The following is a 21,899-nucleotide window of genomic DNA, read 5'->3' on the forward strand; positions in this document are numbered from 1 at the left end:
GCCTATAGGGAAATCTCCTTACACCTACCGCCTATGTTCACCTTGCAGTAAATAGGTACCCGAGTGTTAGTCTACCGTTGTTGACGGCGTCCTGGGAGGTGGTAATGTACCTTAGACAGAGCTGGGACGGTAGGATAACATGTCTTGTAAAACAAATCTTGCTTAATTTGTATATAAAAATTCTGTTCTTTCCGCCCATGTTTTGAAATGTTCGCATAGTCGGCGAATTTCTTCATAACTTGAGCGCTGACAGTCTTAATGTGTTGGTTAAACATGTGCTGCTGCTGCTTTTTAAGGGCTACGACATGTGAGCCGTTAAATATGTGCTGTGACAAGTAGCCAGTTTCCTACATGAGGTTTATAGGGCTATTAAAAGTTAACGCAGTATCTAGCTAGTCTGGTTTCCATTCTTGAAGCCTTGAGAGAGAAAACACTTTTGAAGTATTATTAACGCAGTGTATGCTGGGGTGTAGCTATGCTAGAGTGTAGTTACGCTGGGGTATAGCTATGCTGAGGTGTAAATCTGGTCGGGCCCGGTACATTGAGGTATACCGCATGTATGTCTGGAGAATGCAGTTGCGGTATTGATCTTGCTATGCTAGCTGCGGCAGACCATGGCACACTCACTCCTATCTTGCACCCATGCAGGATGAAGAAGGAGTCCTGCCTTTCCTGAAGGAGGTGATGCCATCTGAGTGTTCTGACACCCGACGGGAGGTGCCGCTTCCTCCTCCTGAGGTGCTGTGACGACGTAGCCTTACATACTATGCTATTGTTGCTGTCACAAGACCTTGGCAGCTGATGGACAGATGCTGACAGCTGAAAGAAGAGACCCCATCGCCTGATAAATGACGAGCTTCTCACAAGTGGAAATGAGACTGACGGCTGACAGTATTGTGAAAGCTGGCCACCTGTGGTCCTCTCGTCCTCCTACAAATCAGAACCAAACCAGGCTATGATTCTCCTGTGTTAAGTGACAAGAAGCTATGTAACAAGCAGGCTTTTCTATACAGCCTGCGTTCCGCTCAAAGCAGACTTAATAAGGCTCCATTTAGAGCAAAATAACTAGACAATAAACAAAAAGTTTTTTCCTTTCATGCTTCGGTATTCACTACCATTCTCTTACCTCTTGGGTTCCAAGAGTATAAGAATGATTCAACTCCCTCTGTGAAGATCTGACGTGTTTTTTCCAAGTCGTCTTTCGTCTCTTACGCTCCTACATTCACCCTTATTGTTGGGTTCACAACAGAAAGGTCCTGGGTTGGAATGCCAGGGTGGGGGAGACACTTAGGCAAATCTCCTTACAGCGCCCCTCTTCGCCTAACAGCAAATAAGTAGCAAGGAGTTACTGCCGTGGGTGATGTTCTGGTGTGGCCAACTAACCGAAAACTGGTTCCTGAATAAGCTCTGTTAGAGCTTCTCATGACTAGATAAAGCTCTACACAGAGCTAAACGTAACTTGATAAAACTATACACAGAACGAAACATGACTTGATACAAGTTGTACATAGACCGAAACATGATTTGATAAAGCTCTACACAGAGCAAAACATGACTCAATACAAGGTCCACACAGAGCGAAACGTGACCTGATACAAGCTGTACACAGAGCTAAACGCTGTCCCAAAGAAAGTTTGTTCCACAATGTGTCTTCTTCACTAATGTTGACAAAGCAATAATTGTATCAAACCAACGGTTACTGTTGCTGTCGTAGCTACTGTTGCTGCTCCTCTTGCTGCTACTGTAGCTGCTGTTGTTGGTGTTACTGTTGAATTGTCGCTGCTGTCGCTGTTACTGCCGCAACAGCTGCCTCTCCTGCTACTGCTGCTGGTACTGTTACTGTTACTGCATCTGCTGTTGTTGATACTATTGTTTCTGTTGATGCGTTCATGTCTTCTATAATCTATGCAAATAACTTTCACGTCTCCAATAACCCACGCACTATCCGGCATAGGATGTCTACCGCCCCCCACGGCAGTGGCACCGCCCCTCTCCCACACAAAGGGAGTGACACTGCCACCACTGGCACTGCCCCAACACCCTAACCTACGCTATACTAAAACTTCTCATAATTTTTCGCTCTGAGAGATATACAAGTATCAGTGTATATATATGTATATATATATATATATATATATATATATATATATATATATATATATATATATATATATATATATATATATTCTTTCTTTCAACAAACCAGCCGTATCCCACCGAGGCAGGGTGGCCCCAAAAGAAAAACGAAAGTTTCTCCTTTTACATTTAGTAATATATACAGGAGAAGGGGTTACTAGCCCTTTGCTCCCGGCATTTTAGTCGCTTCTTACAACACGCATGGCTTACGGAGGAAGAATTCTGTTCCACTTCCCCATGGAGATAAGAGGAAATAAACTAGAACAAGAACAAGAAAGAAAATAGAAGGAAACCCAGAGGGGTGTGTATATACATGCTTGTACATGTATGTGTAGTGTGACCTAAGTGTAAGTAGAAGTAGCAAGACGTACCTGAAACCTTGCATGTTTATGAGACAGAAAAAAGGACACCAGCAATCCTACCATCATGTAAAACAATTACAGGCTTCCGTTTTACACTCACTTGGCAGGACGGTAGTACCTCCCTGGGTGGTTGCTGTCTACCAACCTACTACCTAGAACATATATACATGTATATATATATACATATATATATATATATATATATATATATATATATATATATATATATATATATATATATATATATATATATATATGAATATATATATATATATATATATATATATATATATATATATATATATATATATATATATATATATATATATATATATATATATATATATATATATATATACATATTGCTGTCATTAAGTACTGATTTCTCAGTAGTATTACTAACCGTCCTTGAGTGTAAAATCGATTAGGAACTGCAAAAGGCGTCTTGCTACTTCTACTTACACTTAGATGACACACATATTTGGGTTAGTTACTTTTATTGTCTATTGTTGATAAAATGGTAGTTGATATATTACTAAATGTAAAAGGAGAAACTACATACTCTATTGCATTAAGTACCTCAATCACTGTTCCTCGTCTTTTGTTCTTTTATTTCCACGTTACAATGTGTACACTCTGGCAACACGCCACCTGTGTGTGTGTGTGTGTGTGTGTGTGTGTGTGTGTGTGTGTGTGTGTGTGTGTGTGTACTCACCTAGTTGAGGTTGCAGGGATCGAGTCCAAGCTCCTGGCCCCGCCTCTTCACTGGTCGCTACTAGGTCACTCTCTCTGAACCATGAGCTTTATCATACCTCTGCTTAAAGCTATGTATGGATCCTGCCTCCACTACATCTCTTCCCAAACTATTCCACTTCCTGACTACTCTGGCTGAAGAAATACTTCCTAACATCCCTGTGATTCATCTGTGTCTTCAGCTTCCAACTGTGTCCCCTTGTTACTGTGTCCAGTCTCTGGAACATCCTGTCTTTGTCCACCTTGTCAATTCCTCTCAGTATTTTGTAAGTCGTTATCATGTGCCCCCTATCTCTCCTGTCCTCCAGTGTAGTCAGGTTGATTTCCCTTAACCTCTCCTCGTAGGACATACCTCTTAGATCTGGGACTAGTCTTGCTGCAAACCTTTGCACTTTCTCTAGTTTCTTCACGTGCTTGGCTAGGTGTGGGTTCCAAACTGGTGCCGCATACTCCAATATGGGCCTAACGTACACGGTGTACAGGGTCCTGAATGATTCCTTATTAAGATGTCGGAATGCTGTTCTGAGGTTTGCTAGGCGCCCATATGCTGCAGCAGTTATTTGGTTGATGTGCGCTTCAGGAGATGTGCCTGGTGTTATACTCACCCCAAGATCTTTTTCCTTGAGTGAGGTTTGTAGTCTCTGGCCCCCTAGACTGTACTCCGTCTGCGGTCTTCTTTGCCCTTCCCCAATCTTCATGACTTTGCACTTGGTGGGATTGAACTCCAGGAGCCAATTGCTGGACCAGGTCTGCAGCCTGTCCAGATCCCTTTGTAGTTCTGCCTGGCCTTCGATCGAGTGAATTCTTCTCATCAACTTCACGTCATCTGCAAACAGGGACACCTCAGAGTCTATTCCTTCCGTCATGTCGTTCACAAATACCAAAAACAGCACTGGTCCTAGGACTGACCCCTGCGGGACCCCGCTGGTCACCGGTGCCCACTCTGACACCTCGCCACGTACCATGACTCGCTGCTGTCTTCCTGACAAGTATTCCCTGATCCATTGTAGTGCCTTCCCTGTTATCCCTGCTTGGTCCTCCAGTTTTTGCACCAATCTCTTGTGTGGAACTGTGTCAAACGCCTTCTTACAGTCCAAGAAAATGCAATCCACCCACCCCTCTCTCTCTTGTCTTACTGCTGTCACCATGTCATAGAACTCCAGTAGGTTTGTGACACAGGATTTCCCGTCCCTGAAACCATGTTGGCTGCTGTTGATGAGATCGTTCCTTTCTAGGTGTTCCACCACTCTTCTCCTGATAATCTTCTCCATGATTTTGCATACTATACATGTCAGTGACACTGGTCTATAGTTTAATGCTTCATGTCTGTCTCCTTTTTTAAAGATTGGGACTACATTTGCTGTCTTCCATGCCTCAGGCAATCTCCCTGTTTCGATAGATGTATTGAATATTGTTGTTAGGGGTACACATAGCACCTCTGCTCCCTCTCTCAATACCCATTGGGAGATGTTATCTGGCCCCATTGCCTTTGAGGTATCTAGCTCACTCAGAAGCCTCTTCACTTCTTCCTTGGTGGTGTGCACTGTGTCCAGCACTTGGTGGTGTGCCCCACCTCTCCGTCTTTCTGGAGTCCCTTCTGTCTCCTCTGTGAACACTTCTTTGAATCTCTTGTTGAGTTCTTCACATACTTCACGGTCATTTCTTGTTGTCTCTCCTCCTTCCTTCCTTAGCCTGATTACCTGGTCTTTGACTGTTGTGTGTGTGTGTATGTGTGTGTGCATGTGTGTGTGTGTGTGTGTGTGTGTGTGTGTGTGTGTGTGTGTGTGTGTGTGTGTGTGTGTGTGTGTGTGTGTGTGTGTGTGTGTGTGTGTGTGTGTGTGTGTGTGTGTGTGTGTGTGTGTGTGTGTGTGTGTGTGTGTGTGTGTGTGTGTGTGTACTCACCTAGTTGAGGTTGCGGGGGTCGAGTCCGAGCTCCTGGCTCCTGTGTGTATGTGTGTGCATGTGTGTGTGTATGTGTGTGTGTGTATGTGTGTGCATGTGTGTGTGTATGTGTGTGTGTATGTGTGTGCGTGTGTGTATGTGTGTGTGTGTGTGTGTGTGTGTGTGTGTGTGTGTGTGTGTGTGTGTGTGTGTGTGTGTGTACTCACCTCACCTAATTGTGGTTGCAGGGGTCGAGTCACAGCTCCTGGCCCCGCCTCTTCACTGGCCGCTACTAGGTCCTCCCTCTCCCTGCTCCATGAGCTTTATCATACCTCGTCTTAAAACTATGTATGGTTCCGGCCTCCACTATCTCACTTGCTAGACTTTTCCACTTCCGAACAACTCTATGACTGAAGAAATACTTCCTAACGTCCCTGTGACTCATCAGTCTTCAACTTCCAGTTGCCACCCCTTGTTTGTGTCCCATCTCTGGAACATTCTGTCTCTGTCTACCTTATCTATTCCACGCAGTATTTTGCATGTCGTTATCATGTCTCCCCTGACTCTCCTGTCCTCCAGTGTCGTCAGGCCGATTTCTCTTAACTTTTCTTCGTAGGACATTCCCCTTAGCTCTGGAACCAGCCTTGTTGCGAACCTTTGTACTTTCTCTAATTTCTTGACGTGTGGGTTCCAAACTGGTGCTGCGTACTCCATTATGGGCCTGACGTACACGGTGTACAGAGTCTTGAACGATTCCTTACCGAGGTATCGGAACGCTGTTCTCAGGTTTGCCAGGCGCCCGTATTCTGCAGCAATTATCTGGTTAATATGTGCTTCCGGAAACGTGATCGGTGTTATACTCGCCACAAGATCTTTCTCCTTGAGTGAGGTTTGCAGTCTTTGGCCACCTAGCCGGTCAGGGAGACTCTAATACATAAAATAGTTGTGAAAGTAAATTCTCATCCCACGTACACTAAGAAATTAGGTTAGGTTAGGGAATGTTCGTCAGGAAACAGGACAAGTGTTTCCTGATGCGGATCTTAGACATATGATGACCAACCATTGGAGCTTTTGGTCATCTGACTGAAGCCTTTCCCTGGCTTACCCGTCCACACCTTCAGAAATTATGATTATAGTTACAACCATTTTTGTACACAACTCAGTGTATATATCGTTGCAAGTCCCGCATGACTGTGAACACAAAGCTACGCAGTGTGCATGTCACAATGGCATGTCCGAATTAAGGTCAGAGATATGCTTTATTGACCCGGAAGTAAACACGTTTCATACCAATTTACAATCACTGCAAAAAGCACAATTGTGTTCCTGGGACCTGCCAGAGTTTTATGTGTGTGCTAAGAACCTTTGAAGAAATTTACACAGGAGAAATCGTCCCCATTTAAACATAAATACACAACGATTATAAAACAGTCTCCCTCTCTGACTATAATTTTTAAAAGGGTGGACAGGTGAGCCAGTAGAAGACCTCGGTCAGACGACCAAAACCTCCACCTTCAGGTATTCATATGATCCGCGTCAGGAAACACTTGTCCTGTTTCCTGACAAACCTGACCTAACCTCTGAAAACAGTCCCTCGTCGTGCTGGGAGGCGTCTAGTATTGAAATCTGGTGTGCAGATCCCGTAGAGTGTGTGTCAGGCTGTCTCAATAACATCCTGGTGTCTTACCGGGTCTAGCGGATCATATTATAGCTTCCAGCTAGTGGCGGACCTACATTTTGAGATCCTGAAGCTTGTTATGGGGGCCCCATCGCAGCCCCTACTCATACAGTAGACCCACAATTTTTAAGCAATGTGGGCCCCTCCGGGATTAGGGGTCCTGAAGCTTAAGCTTGATTAGTTTCGCAGTAGATCCGTCCCTGCTTCCAGCCAGTCATTGTACTGCTTCCAGCCAGTCATTGTACCCCGGACAAGTAATATTTTTGTCACTTCCTGTGTTTAATATTACTTTTTCTAGCGAGGAGTATAACCACGTCGTGGGGAGTATAACTACGTCTAGTGGGGAGTATAACCACGTCGTGGGGAGTATAACCACGTCGTGGGGAGTATAACCACGTCGTGGGGAGTATAACCACGTCGTGGGGAGTATAACCACGTCGTGGGGAGTATAACCACGTCGTGGGGAGTATAACCACGTCGTGGGGAGTATAACCACGTCGTGGGGAGTATAACTACGTCTAGTGGGTAATATAACTACGTTTAGTTAGTGAGGAATATAACCACGTCTAGTGGGGAGTATAACTACGTCTAGTAGAGAATATAACCAAGTCTAGTGGAGAATATAACTACGTCTAATATTACTGTGTATACTACTGGGTATACTACTTTAGGTTAGGTAAGGTTCGTCAGGAAACAGGACAAATGTTTCCTGACGCGGGTCTTAGTCAGATGATGACCCGCCTTTGGAGCTTTTGGTCATCTGACCGAGGCCTTCCGCTGGCTTACCGGTATACCACTTTTTTTTTTTTTTATTCGCCGGTATTATCCCGGCCCGGGTCTTTTCCAAGTAGTGGTGACCCGGCCTTGGCTCCCTATCTGGGGAGTGTCTCGAGACTTAAGTCTCCCATGGGAGGAGGTACAAGAACCTCCTCATCTTTGGGACCAAGTGTCCCCAGGCCTAGCCACATTCCCCGCCCTCACGGGGCTCGTAGGAAGAAGCTAGGCCTCTGGTCTGCCATCTACCCCGCCTCAAAGGGGCTCGTGGGGATGGCAGTCTTATGAGCTGCAGGTGGTAGCAAGCTCAGACCTTTCTGGGTATACTACTGTGTATACTACTGTATATACTACGGCTAATACTACCGTGTCAATGGACAGGTATAACTATATAATTGTAACGAACATAAACTACTCACAAATATTTTATGTTACCAAAAACATTGCTTTCTGAATCTGCGTGTTCTTGTTAAGATGAAATATTCACTACGATATAAATAAACAATTACACACAGTACGTTGTGTCCATGTTTGTAAATGACGCCCCTTAACGTTGTTTATTGTGCTACCACCGTAAGTAAGTAAGTAAGTAAGTAAGTAAGTAAATAAGTAAAGTATGTAAGTAAAGTAAAGAAAAGTAAGACATATGGTGACCTGAAGAATGTCATGTTGGGCTGAGGACAGGTGGACAATGTGATCACGTGACTCCTGTGTTGTTAGGCTGGTGCTTCACCTGGTTAGGTACCACGTATGCTAATGTTTTATCAATTTTGTAGTTTCCAGTATAATAGTAAGTTTATTCAGGTACACATTAATACAACTGCATAAATTATTATCATACATGGCACCATATATGTGTAGATTACCAGGGATAACCCAAAAAACTCAGACAGTATATTTTTCTCAGTGTGTATAGGCTGAGAGTTAAGTTTAATCCTTATTTTAGGTAGTGAAGTAATCTTGTCTGGTGTAGTAGATAGGCTTTCAACCTCATTAACCAACCAACCTGCCTGTTCGTGACTGATTTTACAAGCTACTGTGATATTACGCGAGTTACACTTTAATTCAAACGAATCAAAGAGCCGTAAGGAAAACTCCTTTCAGGAACTGCTTGCAGTAGTGAACACAGACTCAATACATGGCTTAAAAAAGAGATATGATTAGAGCCTTCACTACCCCCTTCCTAAAAAATAAAAGGCATGGAGAAATGTCACTCTAGCACTCAAAGTACAGAAGTTCAACTCCAGCAGACACGAGTACATTAATACAACTCCAGCAGACACGAGTAAATCATCGACACCATGCCTAACCCTTCTAGGGTAGGGTAGGTGCCTGAGCCCGAGCCTTTAGCTCATAAGACTGTCATTCCCATTTGCCCCCTTGGGGCGGGGATGGCAGACCAGAGAGGCCTAGCTTGTGGCTAGGCCTGGGGACAGTTGGTCCCAAAGATGAGGAGGTACTTGTGCCTCCTCCCATGGGAGACTTAGGTCTCAGACACTCCCTAAAGAGGGAGCCAAGGCCGGGCCACCACTTGGAAAAGGCCCGGGCCGGGAGAATACCGGCTAATCTTTAATAATAATAATAACACGAGTAAATTAATACAACTCCAGCAGACACGAGTACATTAATACAACTCTAGCAGACATGAGTACATTAATACAACTCCAGCAGACATGAGTACATTAATACAACTCCAGCAGACATGAGTACATTAATACAACTCCAGCAGACATGAGTACATTAATACAACTCCAGCAGACATGAGTACATTAATACAACTCCAGCAGACATGAGTACATTAATACAACTCCAGCAGACACAAGTACATTAATACAACTCTAGCAGACACGAGTACATTAATACAACTCTAGCAGACACGAGTACATTAATACAACTCCAGCAGACACGAGTACATTAATACAACTCTAGCAGACACGAGTACATTAATACAACTCTAGCAGACACGAGTACATTAATACAACTCCAGCAGACACGAGTACATTAATACAACTCCAGCAGACACGAGTACATTAATACAACTCCAGCAGACACGAGTACATTAATACAACTCCAGCAGACACGAGTACATTAATACAACTCTAGCAGACACGAGTACATTAATACAACTCCAGCAGACACGAGTACATTAATACAACTCCAGCAGACACGAGTACATTAATACAACTCCAGCAGACACGAGTACATTAATAAAACGTTTTAAATGCAATATCATAAACCTTCGTCATCCTCCTCGTGTTCAAAATACTCTTGAGTGTTCGTGATTCGATCCCCGGCATGAGTGCAAGTGTTGGTCAGGTTTACTTATACCTGCTGCACTTGTTTACCTAGTAGTAAGTAGGTACCTGGGTGTTAGTCGACTTGTTTACCTAGTAGTAAGTAGGTACCTGGGTGTTAGTCGACTTGTTTACCTAGTAGTAAGTAGGTACCTGGGTGTTAGTCGACTTGTTTACCTAGTAGTAAGTAGGTACCTGGGTGTTAGTCGACTTGTTTACCTAGTAGTAAGTAGGTACCTGGGTGTTAGTCGACTTGTTTACCTAGTAGTAAGTAGGTACCTGGGTGTTAGTCGACTTGTTTACCTAGTAGTAAGTAGGTACCTGGGTGTTAGTCGACTTGTTTACCTAGTAGTAAGTAGGTACCTGGGTGTTAGTCGACTTGTTTACCTAGTAGTAAGTAGGTACCTGGGTGTTAGTCGACTTGTTTACCTAGTAGTAAGTAGGTACCTGGGTGTTAGTCGACTTGTTTACCTAGCAGTAAGTAGGTACCTGGGTGTTAGTCGACTTGTTTACCTAGTAGTAAGTAGGTACCTGGGTGTTAGTCGACTTGTTTACCTAGTAGTAAGTAGGTACCTGGGTGTTAGTCGACTTGTTTACCTAGTAGTAAGTAGGTACCTGGGTGTTAGTCGACTTGTTTACCTAGTAGTAAGTAGGTACCTGGGTGTTAGTCAACTTGTTTACCTAGCAGTAAGTAGGTACCTGGGTGTTAGTCGACTTGTTTACCTAGTAGTAAGTAGGTACCTGGGTGTTAGTCGACTTGTTTACCTAGTAGTAAGTAGGTACCTGGGTGTTAGTCGACTTGTTTACCTAGTAGTAAGTAGGTACCTGGGTGTTAGTCGACTTGTTTACCTAGTAGTAAGTAGGTACCTGGGTGTTAGTCGACTTGTTTACCTAGTAGTAATTAGGTACCTGGATGTTAGTCGACTTGTTTACCTAGGAGTAAGTAGGTACCTGGGTGTTAGTCGAGTTGTTTACCTAGTAGTAAGTAGGTACCTGGGTGTTAGTCGACCTGTTTACCTAGTAGTAAGTAGGTACCTGGGTGTTTGTCGACTTGTTTACCTAGTAGTAAGTAGGTACCTGGGTGTTAGTCGACTTGTTTACCTAGTAGTAAGTAGGTACCTGGGTGTTAGTCGACTTGTTTACCTAGTAGTAAGTAGGTACCTGGGTGTTAGTCGACTTGTTTACCTAGTAGTAAGTAGGTACCTGGGTGTTAGTCGAGTTGTTTACCTAGTAGTAAGTAGGTACCTGGGTGTTAGTCGAGTTGTTTACCTAGTAGTAAGTAGGTACCTGGGTGTTAGTCGAGTTGTTTACCTAGTAGTAAGTAGGTACCTGGGTGTTAGTCGACTTGTTTACCTAGTAGTAAGTAGGTACCTGGGTGTTAGTCGACTTGTTTACCTAGTAGTAAGTAGGTACCTGGGTGTTAGTCGACTTGTTTACCTAGCAGTAAGTAGGTACCTGGGTGTTAGTCGAGTTGTTTACCTAGTAGTAAGTAGGTACCTGGGTGTTAGTCGACTTGTTTACCTAGCAGTAAGTAGGTACCTGGGTGTTAGTCGACTTGTTTACCTAGCAGTAAGTAGGTACCTGGGTGTTAGTCGACTTGTTTACCTAGTAGTAAGTAGGTACCTGGGTGTTAGTCGACTTGTTTACCTAGCAGTAAGTAGGTACCTGGGTGTTAGTCGACTTGTTTACCTAGTAGTAAGTAGGTACCTGGGTGTTAGTCGACTTGTTTACCTAGTAGTAAGTAGGTACCTGGGTGTTAGTCGACTTGTTTACCTAGTAGTAAGTAGGAACCTGGGTGTTAGTCGACTTGTTTACCTAGCAGTAAGTAGGTACCTGGGTGTTAGTCGAGTTGTTTACCTAGTAGTAAGTAGGTACCTGGGTGTTAGTCGACTTGTTTACCTAGTAGTAAGTAGGTACCTGGGTGTTAGTCGACTTGTTTACCTAGTAGTAGGTAGGTACCTGGGTGTTCGTCGACTTGTTTACCTAGCAGTAAGTAGGTACCTGGGTGTTAGTCGACTTGTTTACCTAGTAGTAAGTAGGTACCTGGGTGTTAGTCGACTTGTTTACCTAGTAGTAAGTAGGTACCTGGGTGTTAGTCGACTTGTTTACCTAGTAGTAAGTAGGTACCTGGGTGTTAGTCGACTTGTTTACCTAGCAGTAAGTAGGTACCTGGGTGTTAGTCGACTTGTTTACCTAGTAGTAAGTAGGTACCTGGGTGTTAGTCGACTTGTTTACCTAGTAGTAAGTAGGTACCTGGGTGTTAGTCGACTTGTTTACCTAGTAGTAAGTAGGTACCTGGGTGTTAGTCGACTTGTTTACCTAGTAGTAAGTAGGTACCTGGGTGTTAGTCGACTTGTTTACCTAGTAGTAAGTAGGTACCTGGGTGTTAGTCGACTTGTTTACCTAGTAGTAAGTAGGTACCTGGGTGTTAGTCGACTTGTTTACCTAGTAGTAAGTAGGTACCTGGGTGTTAGTCGACTTGTTTACCTAGTAGTAAGTAGGTACCTGGGTGTTAGTCGACTTGTTTACCTAGTAGTAAGTAGGTACCTGGGTGTTAGTCGACTTGTTTACCTAGTAGTAAGTAGGTACCTGGGTGTTAGTCGACTTGTTTACCTAGTAGTAAGTGGTACCTGGGTGTTAGTCGAGTTGTTTACCTAGTAGTAAGTAGGTACATGGGTGTTAGTCGACTTGTTTACCTAGTAGTAAGTAGGTACCTGGGTGTTAGTCGACTTGTTTACCTAGTAGTAAGTAGGTACCTGGGTGTTAGTCGACTTGTTTACCTAGTAGTAAGTAGGTACCTGGGTGTTAGTCGACTTGTTTACCTAGTAGTAAGTAGGTACCTGGGTGTTAGTCGACTTGTTTACCTAGTAGTAAGTAGGTACCTGGGTGTTAGTCGACTTGTTTACCTAGTAGTAAGTAGGTACCTGGGTGTTAGTCGACTTGTTTACCTAGTAGTAAGTAGGTACCTGGGTGTTAGTCGAGTTGTTTACCTAGTAGTAAGTAGGTACCTGGGTGTTAGTCGAGTTGTTTACCTAGTAGTAAGTAGGTACCTGGGTGTTAGTCGACTTGTTTACCTAGCAGTAAGTAGGTACCTGGGTGTTAGTCGAGTTGTTTACCTAGTAGTAAGTAGGTACCTGGGTGTTAGTCGACTTGTTTACCTAGTAGTAAGTAGGTACCTGGGTGTTAGTCGACTTGTTTACCTAGTAGTAAGTAGGTACCTGGGTGTTAGTCGACTTGTTTACCTAGTAGTAAGTAGGTACCTGGGTGTTAGTCGAGTTGTTTACCTAGTAGTAAGTAGGTACCTGGGTGTTAGTCGAGTTGTTTACCTAGTAGTAAGTAGGTACCTGGGTGTTAGTCGACTTGTTTACCTAGCAGTAAGTAGGTACCTGGGTGTTAGTCGACTAGTTTGGATTGTGTCTTGGGGAGAAGTTTAGAAGAAATAAGTAATGATGATATGATGACCTTGTTGGGTGAATGTAACCACGTATATGTAGGTATACATACACACAATGTAACCACGTATATGTAGGTATACATACACACAATATAACCACGTATATGTAGGTATACATACACACAATGTAACCACGTATATGTAGGTATACATACACACAATATAACCACGTATATGTAGGTATACATACACACAATGTAACCACGTATATGTAGGTATACATACACACAATGTAACCACGTATATGTAGGTATACATACACACAATGTAACCACGTATATGTAGGTATACATACACACAATGTAACCACGTATATGTAGGTATACATACACACAATGTAACCACGTATATGTAGGTATACATACACACAATGTAACCACGTATATGTAGGTATACATACACACAATGTAACCACGTATATGTAGGTATACATACACACAATGTAACCACGTATATGTAGGTATACATACACACAATGTAACCACGTATATGTAGGTATACATACACACAATATAACCACGTAACCACGTATATGTAGGTATACATACAAACAATGTAACCACGTATATGTAGGTATACATACACACAATGTAACCACGTATATGTAGGTATACATACACACAATGTAACCACGTATATGTAGGTATACATACACACAATGTAACCACGTATATGTAGGTATACATACACACAATGTAACCACGTATATGTAGGTATACATACACACAATGTAACCACGTATATGTAGGTATACATACACACAATGTAACCACGTATATGTAGGTATACATACACACAATGTAACCACGTATATGTAGGTATACATACACGCAATGTAACCACGTATATGTAGGTATACATACACACAATGTAACCACGTATATGTAGGTATACATACACACAATGTAACCACGTATATGTAGGTATACATACACACAATGTAACCACGTATATGTAGGTATACATACACACAATGTAACCACGTATATGTAGGTATACATACACACAATGTAACCACGTATATGTAGGTATACATACACACAATGTAACCACGTATATGTAGGTATACATACACACAATGTAACCACGTATATGTAGGTATACATACACACAATGTAACCACGTATATGTAGGTATACATACACACAATGTAACCACACAATGTACGTATATGTAGGTATACATACACACAATGTAACCACGTATATGTAGGTATACATACACACAATGTAACCACGTATATGTAGGTATACATACACACAATGTAACCACGTATATGTAGGTATACATACACACAATGTAATCACGTATATGTAGGTATACATACACACAATGTAACCACGTATATGTAGGTATACATACACACAATGTATATGTAGGTATACATACACACAATGTATATATGTAGGTATACATACACACAATGTAACCACGTATATGTAGGTATACATACACACAATGTAACCACGTATATGTAGGTATACATACACACAATGTAACCACGTATATGTAGGTATACATACACACAATGTAACCACGTATATGTAGGTATACATACACACAATGTAACCACGTATATGTAGGTATACATACACACAATGTAACCACGTATATGTAGGTATACATACACACAATGTAACCACGTATATGTAGGTATACATACACACAATGTAACCACGTATATGTAGGTATACATACACACAATGTAACCACGTATATGTAGGTATACATACACACAATGTAACCACGTATATGTAGGTATACATACACACAATGTAACCACGTATATGTAGGTATACATACACACAATGTAACCACGTATATGTAGGTATACATACACACAATGTAACCACGTATATGTAGGTATACATACACACAATGTAACCACGTATATGTAGGTATACATACACACAATGTAACCACGTATATGTAGGTATACATACACACAATGTAACCACGTATATGTAGGTATACATACACACAATGTAACCACGTATATGTAGGTATACATACACACAATGTAACCACGTATATGTAGGTATACATACACACAATGTAACCACGTATATGTAGGTATACATACACACAATGTAACCACGTATATGTAGGTATACATACACACAATGTAACCACGTATATGTAGGTATACATACACACAATGTAACCACGTATATGTAGGTATACATACACACAATGTAACCACGTATATGTAGGTATACATACACACAATGTAATACATACACGTATATGTAGCTATACATACACACAATGTAACCACGTATATGTAGGTATACATACACGCAATGTAACCACGTATATGTAGGTATACATACACACAATGTAACCACGTATATGTAGGTATACATACACAATGTAACCACGTATATGTAGGTATACATACACACAATGTAACCACGTATATGTAGGTATACATACACACAATGTAACCACGTATATGTAGGTATACATACACACAATGTAACCACGTATATGTAGGTATACATACACACAATGTAACCACGTATATGTAGGTATACATACACACAATGTAACCACGTATATGTAGGTATACATACACACAATGTAACCACGTATATGTAGGTATACATACACACAATGTAACCACGTATATGTAGGTATACATACACACAATGTAACCACGTATATGTAGGTATACATACACACAATGTAACCACGTATATGTAGGTATACATACACACAATGTAACCACGTATATGTAGGTATACATACACACAATGTAACCACGTATGTATGTAACCACGTATATGTATATACATACACACAATGTAACCACGTATATGTAGGTATACATACACACAATGTAACCACGTATATGTAGGTATACATACACACAATGTAACCACGTATATGTAGGTATACATACACACAATGTAACCACGTATATGTAGGTATACATACACGCAATGTAACCACGTATATGTAGGTATACATACACACAATGTAACCACGTATATGTAGGTATACATACACGCAATGTAACCACGTATATGTAGGTATACATACACACAATGTAACCACGTATATGTAGGTATACATACACACAATGTAACCACGTATATGTAGGTATACATACACACAATGTAACCACGTATATGTAGGTATACATACACGCAATGTAACCACGTATATGTAGGTATACATACACACAATGTAACCACGTATATGTAGGTATACATACACGTAACACGTATATGTAGGTATACATACACGTATATATGTAGGTATACATACACGCAATGTAACCACGTATATGTAGGTATACATACACACAATGTAACCACGTATATGTAGGTATACATACACACAATGTAACCACGTATATGTAGGTATACATACACACAATGTAACCACGTATATGTAGGTATACATACACACAATGTAACCACGTATATGTAGGTATACATACACGCAATGTAACCACGTATATGTAGGTATACATACACACAATGTAACCACGTATATGTAGGTATACATACACGCAATGTAACCACGTATATGTAGGTATACATACACACAATGTAACCACGTATATGTAGGTATACATACACGCAATGTAACCACGTATATGTAGGTATACATACACACAATGTAACCACGTATATGTAGGTATACATACACGCAATGTAACCACGTATATGTAGGTATACATACACACAATGTAACCACGTATATGTAGGTATACATACACACAATGTAACCACGTATATGTAGGTATACATACACACAATGTAACCACGTATATGTAGGTATACATACACGCAATGTAACCACGTATATGTAGGTATACATACACGCAATGTAACCACGTATATGTAGGTATACATACACACAATGTAACCACGTATATGTAGGTATACATACACACAATGTAACCACGTATATGTAGGTATACATACACGCAATGTAACCACGTATATGTAGGTATACATACACACAATGTAACCACGTATATGTAGGTATACATACACACAATGTAACCACGTATATGTAGGTATACATACACACAATGTAACCACGTATATGTAGGTATACATACACACAATGTAACCACGTATATGTAGGTATACATACACACAATGTAACCACGTATATGTAGGTATACATACACACAATGTAACCACGTATATGTAGGTATACATACACACAATGTAACCACGTATATGTAGGTATACATACACACAATGTAACCACGTATATGTAGGTATACATACACACAATGTAACCACGTATATGTAGGTATACATACACACAATGTAACCACGTATATGTAGGTATACATACACACAATGTAACCACGTATATGTAGGTATACATACACACAATGTAACCACGTATATGTAGGTATACATACACACAATGTAACCACGTATATGTAGGTATACATACACACAATGTAACCACGTATATGTAGGTATACATACACACAATGTAACCACGTATATGTAGGTATACATACACACAATGTAACCACGTATATGTAGGTATACATACACACAATGTAACCACGTATATGTAGGTATACATACACACAATGTAACCACGTATATGTAGGTATACATACACACAATGTAACCACGTATATCTAGCTATACATACTCTCTATGTAACCACGTATATGTAGGTATACATACACACAATGCACATTGTAAACACGTATTTGTAGGTTTACATACACACAATGTAACCACGTATATGTAGGTATACATACACACAATGTAACCACGTATATGTAGGTATACATACACACAATGTAACCACGTATATGTAGGTATACATACACACAATGTAACCACGTATATGTAGGTATACATACACACAATGTAACCACGTATATGTAGGTATACATACACACAATGTAACCACGTATATGTAGGTATACATACACACAATGTAACCACGTATATGTAGGTATACATACACACAATGTAACCACGTATATGTAGGTATACATACACACAATGTAACCACGTATATGTAGGTATACATACACACAATGTAACCACGTATATGTAGGTATACATACACACAATGTAACCACGTATATGTAGGTATACATACACACAATGTAACCACGTATATGTAGGTATACATACACACAATGTAACCACGTATATGTAGGTATACATACACACAATGTAACCACGTATATGTAGGTATACATACACACAATGTAACCACGTATATGTAGGTATACATACACACAATGTAACCACGTATATGTAGGTATACATACACACAATGTAACCACGTATATGTAGGTATACATACACACAATGTAACCACGTATATGTAGGTATACATACACACAATGTAACCACGTATATGTAGGTATACATACACACAATGTAACCACGTATATGTAGGTATACATACACACAATGTAACCACGTATATGTAGGTATACATACACACAATGTAACCACGTATATGTAGGTATACATACACACAATGTAACCACGTATATGTAGGTATACATACACACAATGTAACCACGTATATGTAGGTATACATACACACAATGTAACCACGTATATGTAGGTATACATACACACAATGTAACCACGTATATGTAGGTATACATACACACAATGTAACCACGTATATGTAGGTATACATACACACAATGTAACCACGTATATGTAGGTATACATACACACAATGTAACCACGTATATGTAGGTATACATACACACAATGAAACCACGTGTATGTAGGTATACATACACACAATGTAACCACGTATATGTAGGTATACATACACACAATGCAACCATGTATACGTAGGTATACACACACACAATGCAACCATGTATACGTAGATATACATACAATTCAACCACGTATATGTAGGTATACATACACACACACAATGTAACCACGTATATGTAGGTATACATACACACAATGTAACCACGTATATGTAGGTATACATACACACAATGTAACCACGTATATGTAGGTATACATACACACACACAATGTCAACCACGTATATGTAGGTATACATACACACAATGTAACCACGTATATGTAGGTATACATACACACAATGTAACCACGTATATGTAGGTATACATACACACAATGTAACCACGTATATGTAGGTATACATACACACAATGTAACCACGTATATGTAGGTATACATACACACAATGTAACCACGTATATGTAGGTATACATACACACAATGTAACCACGTATATGTAGGTATACATACACACAATGTAACCACGTATATGTAGGTATACATACACACAATGTAACCACGTATATGTAGGTATACATACACACAATGTAACCACGTATATGTAGGTATACATACACACAATGTAACCACGTATATGTAGGTATACATACACACAATGTAACCACGTATATGTAGGTATACATACACACAATATGTAACCACTTATATGTAGGTATACATACACACAATGTAACCACGTATATGTAGGTATACATACACACAATGTAACCACGTATATGTAGGTATACATACACACAATGTAACCACGTATATGTAGGTATACATACACACAATGTAACCACGTATATGTAGGTATACATACACACAATGTAACCACGTATATGTAGGTATACATACACACAATGTAACCACGTATATGTAGGTATACATACACACAATGTAACCACGTATATGTAGGTATACATACACACAATGTAACCACGTATATGTAGGTATACATACACACAATGTAACCACGTATATGTAGGTATACATACACACAATGTAACCACGTATATGTAGGTATACATACACACAATGTAACCACGTATATGTAGGTATACATACACACAATGTAACCACGTATATGTAGGTATACATACACACAATGTAACCACGTATATGTAGGTATACATACACACAATGTAACCACGTATATGTAGGTATACATACACACAATGTAACCACGTATATGTAGGTATACATACACACAATGTAACCACGTATATGTAGGTATACATACACACAATGTAACCACGTATATGTAGGTATACATACACACAATGTAACCACGTATATGTAGGTATACATACACACAATGTAACCACGTATATGTAGGTATACATACACACAATGTAACCACGTATATGTAGGTATACATACACACAATGTAACCACGTATATGTAGGTATACATACACACAATGTAACCACGTATATGTAGGTATACATACGCACAATGTAACCACGTATATGTAGGTATACATACGCACAATGTAACCACGTATATGTAGGTATACATACACACAATGTAACCACGTATATGTAGGTATACATACACACAATGTAACCACGTGTAGGTAGGTATACATACATACACACAATTCAACCACGTATATGTAGGTATACATACACACAATGTAATCACGTATATGTAGGTATACATACACACAATGTAACCACGTATATGTAGGTATACATACACACAATGTAACCACGTATATGTAGGTATACATACACACAATGTAACCACGTATATGTAGGTATACATACACACAATGTAACCACGTATATGTAGGTATACATACACACAATGTAACCACGTATATGTAGGTATACATACACACAATGTAACCACGTATATGTAGGTATACATACACACAATGTAACCACGTATATGTAGGTATACATACACACAATGTAACCACGTATATGTAGGTATACATACACACAATGTAACCACGTATATGTAGGTATACATACACACAATGTAACCACGTATATGTAGGTATACATACACACAATGTAACCACGTATATGTAGGTATACATACACACAATGTAACCACGTATATGTAGGTATACATACACACAATGTAACCACGTATATGTAGGTATACATACACACAATGTAACCACGTATATGTAGGTATACATACACACAATGTAACCACGTATATGTAGGTATACATACACACAATGTAACCACGTATATGTAGGTATACATACACACAATGTAACCACGTATATGTAGGTATACATACACACAATGTAACCACGTATATGTAGGTATACATACACGCAATGTAACCACGTATATGTAGGTATACATACACACAATGTAACCACGTATATGTAGGTATACATACACACAATGTAACCACGTATATGTAGGTATACATACACACAATGTAACCACGTATATGTAGGTATACATACACACAATGTAACCACGTATATGTAGGTATACATACACACAATGTAACCACGTATATGTAGGTATACATACACACAATGTAACCACGTATATGTAGGTATACATACACACAATGTAACCACGTATATGTAGGTATACATACACACAATGTAACCACGTATATGTAGGTATACATACACACAATGTAACCACGTATATGTAGGTATACATACACACAATGTAACCACGTATATGTAGGTATACATACACACAATGTAACCACGTATATGTAGGTATACATACACACAATGTAACCACGTATATGTAGGTATACATACACACAATGTAACCACGTATATGTAGG

General features: G+C 40.1%; 1 protein-coding gene across 4 annotated transcripts in view; it reads right to left on the reverse strand.

Moving 5' to 3' along the window:
* The window catches only part of LOC128693538 (glycine receptor subunit alpha-3), a 91,062-nt gene that overhangs the window by 51,137 nt on the left and 18,026 nt on the right, over nt 1–21,899 (reverse strand). The window lies entirely within an intron of this gene.

Source organism: Cherax quadricarinatus, chromosome 57, assembly GCF_038502225.1.
Source record: "Cherax quadricarinatus isolate ZL_2023a chromosome 57, ASM3850222v1, whole genome shotgun sequence".
In the NCBI taxonomy this organism is placed as follows: Eukaryota; Metazoa; Arthropoda; class Malacostraca; order Decapoda; family Parastacidae; genus Cherax; species Cherax quadricarinatus.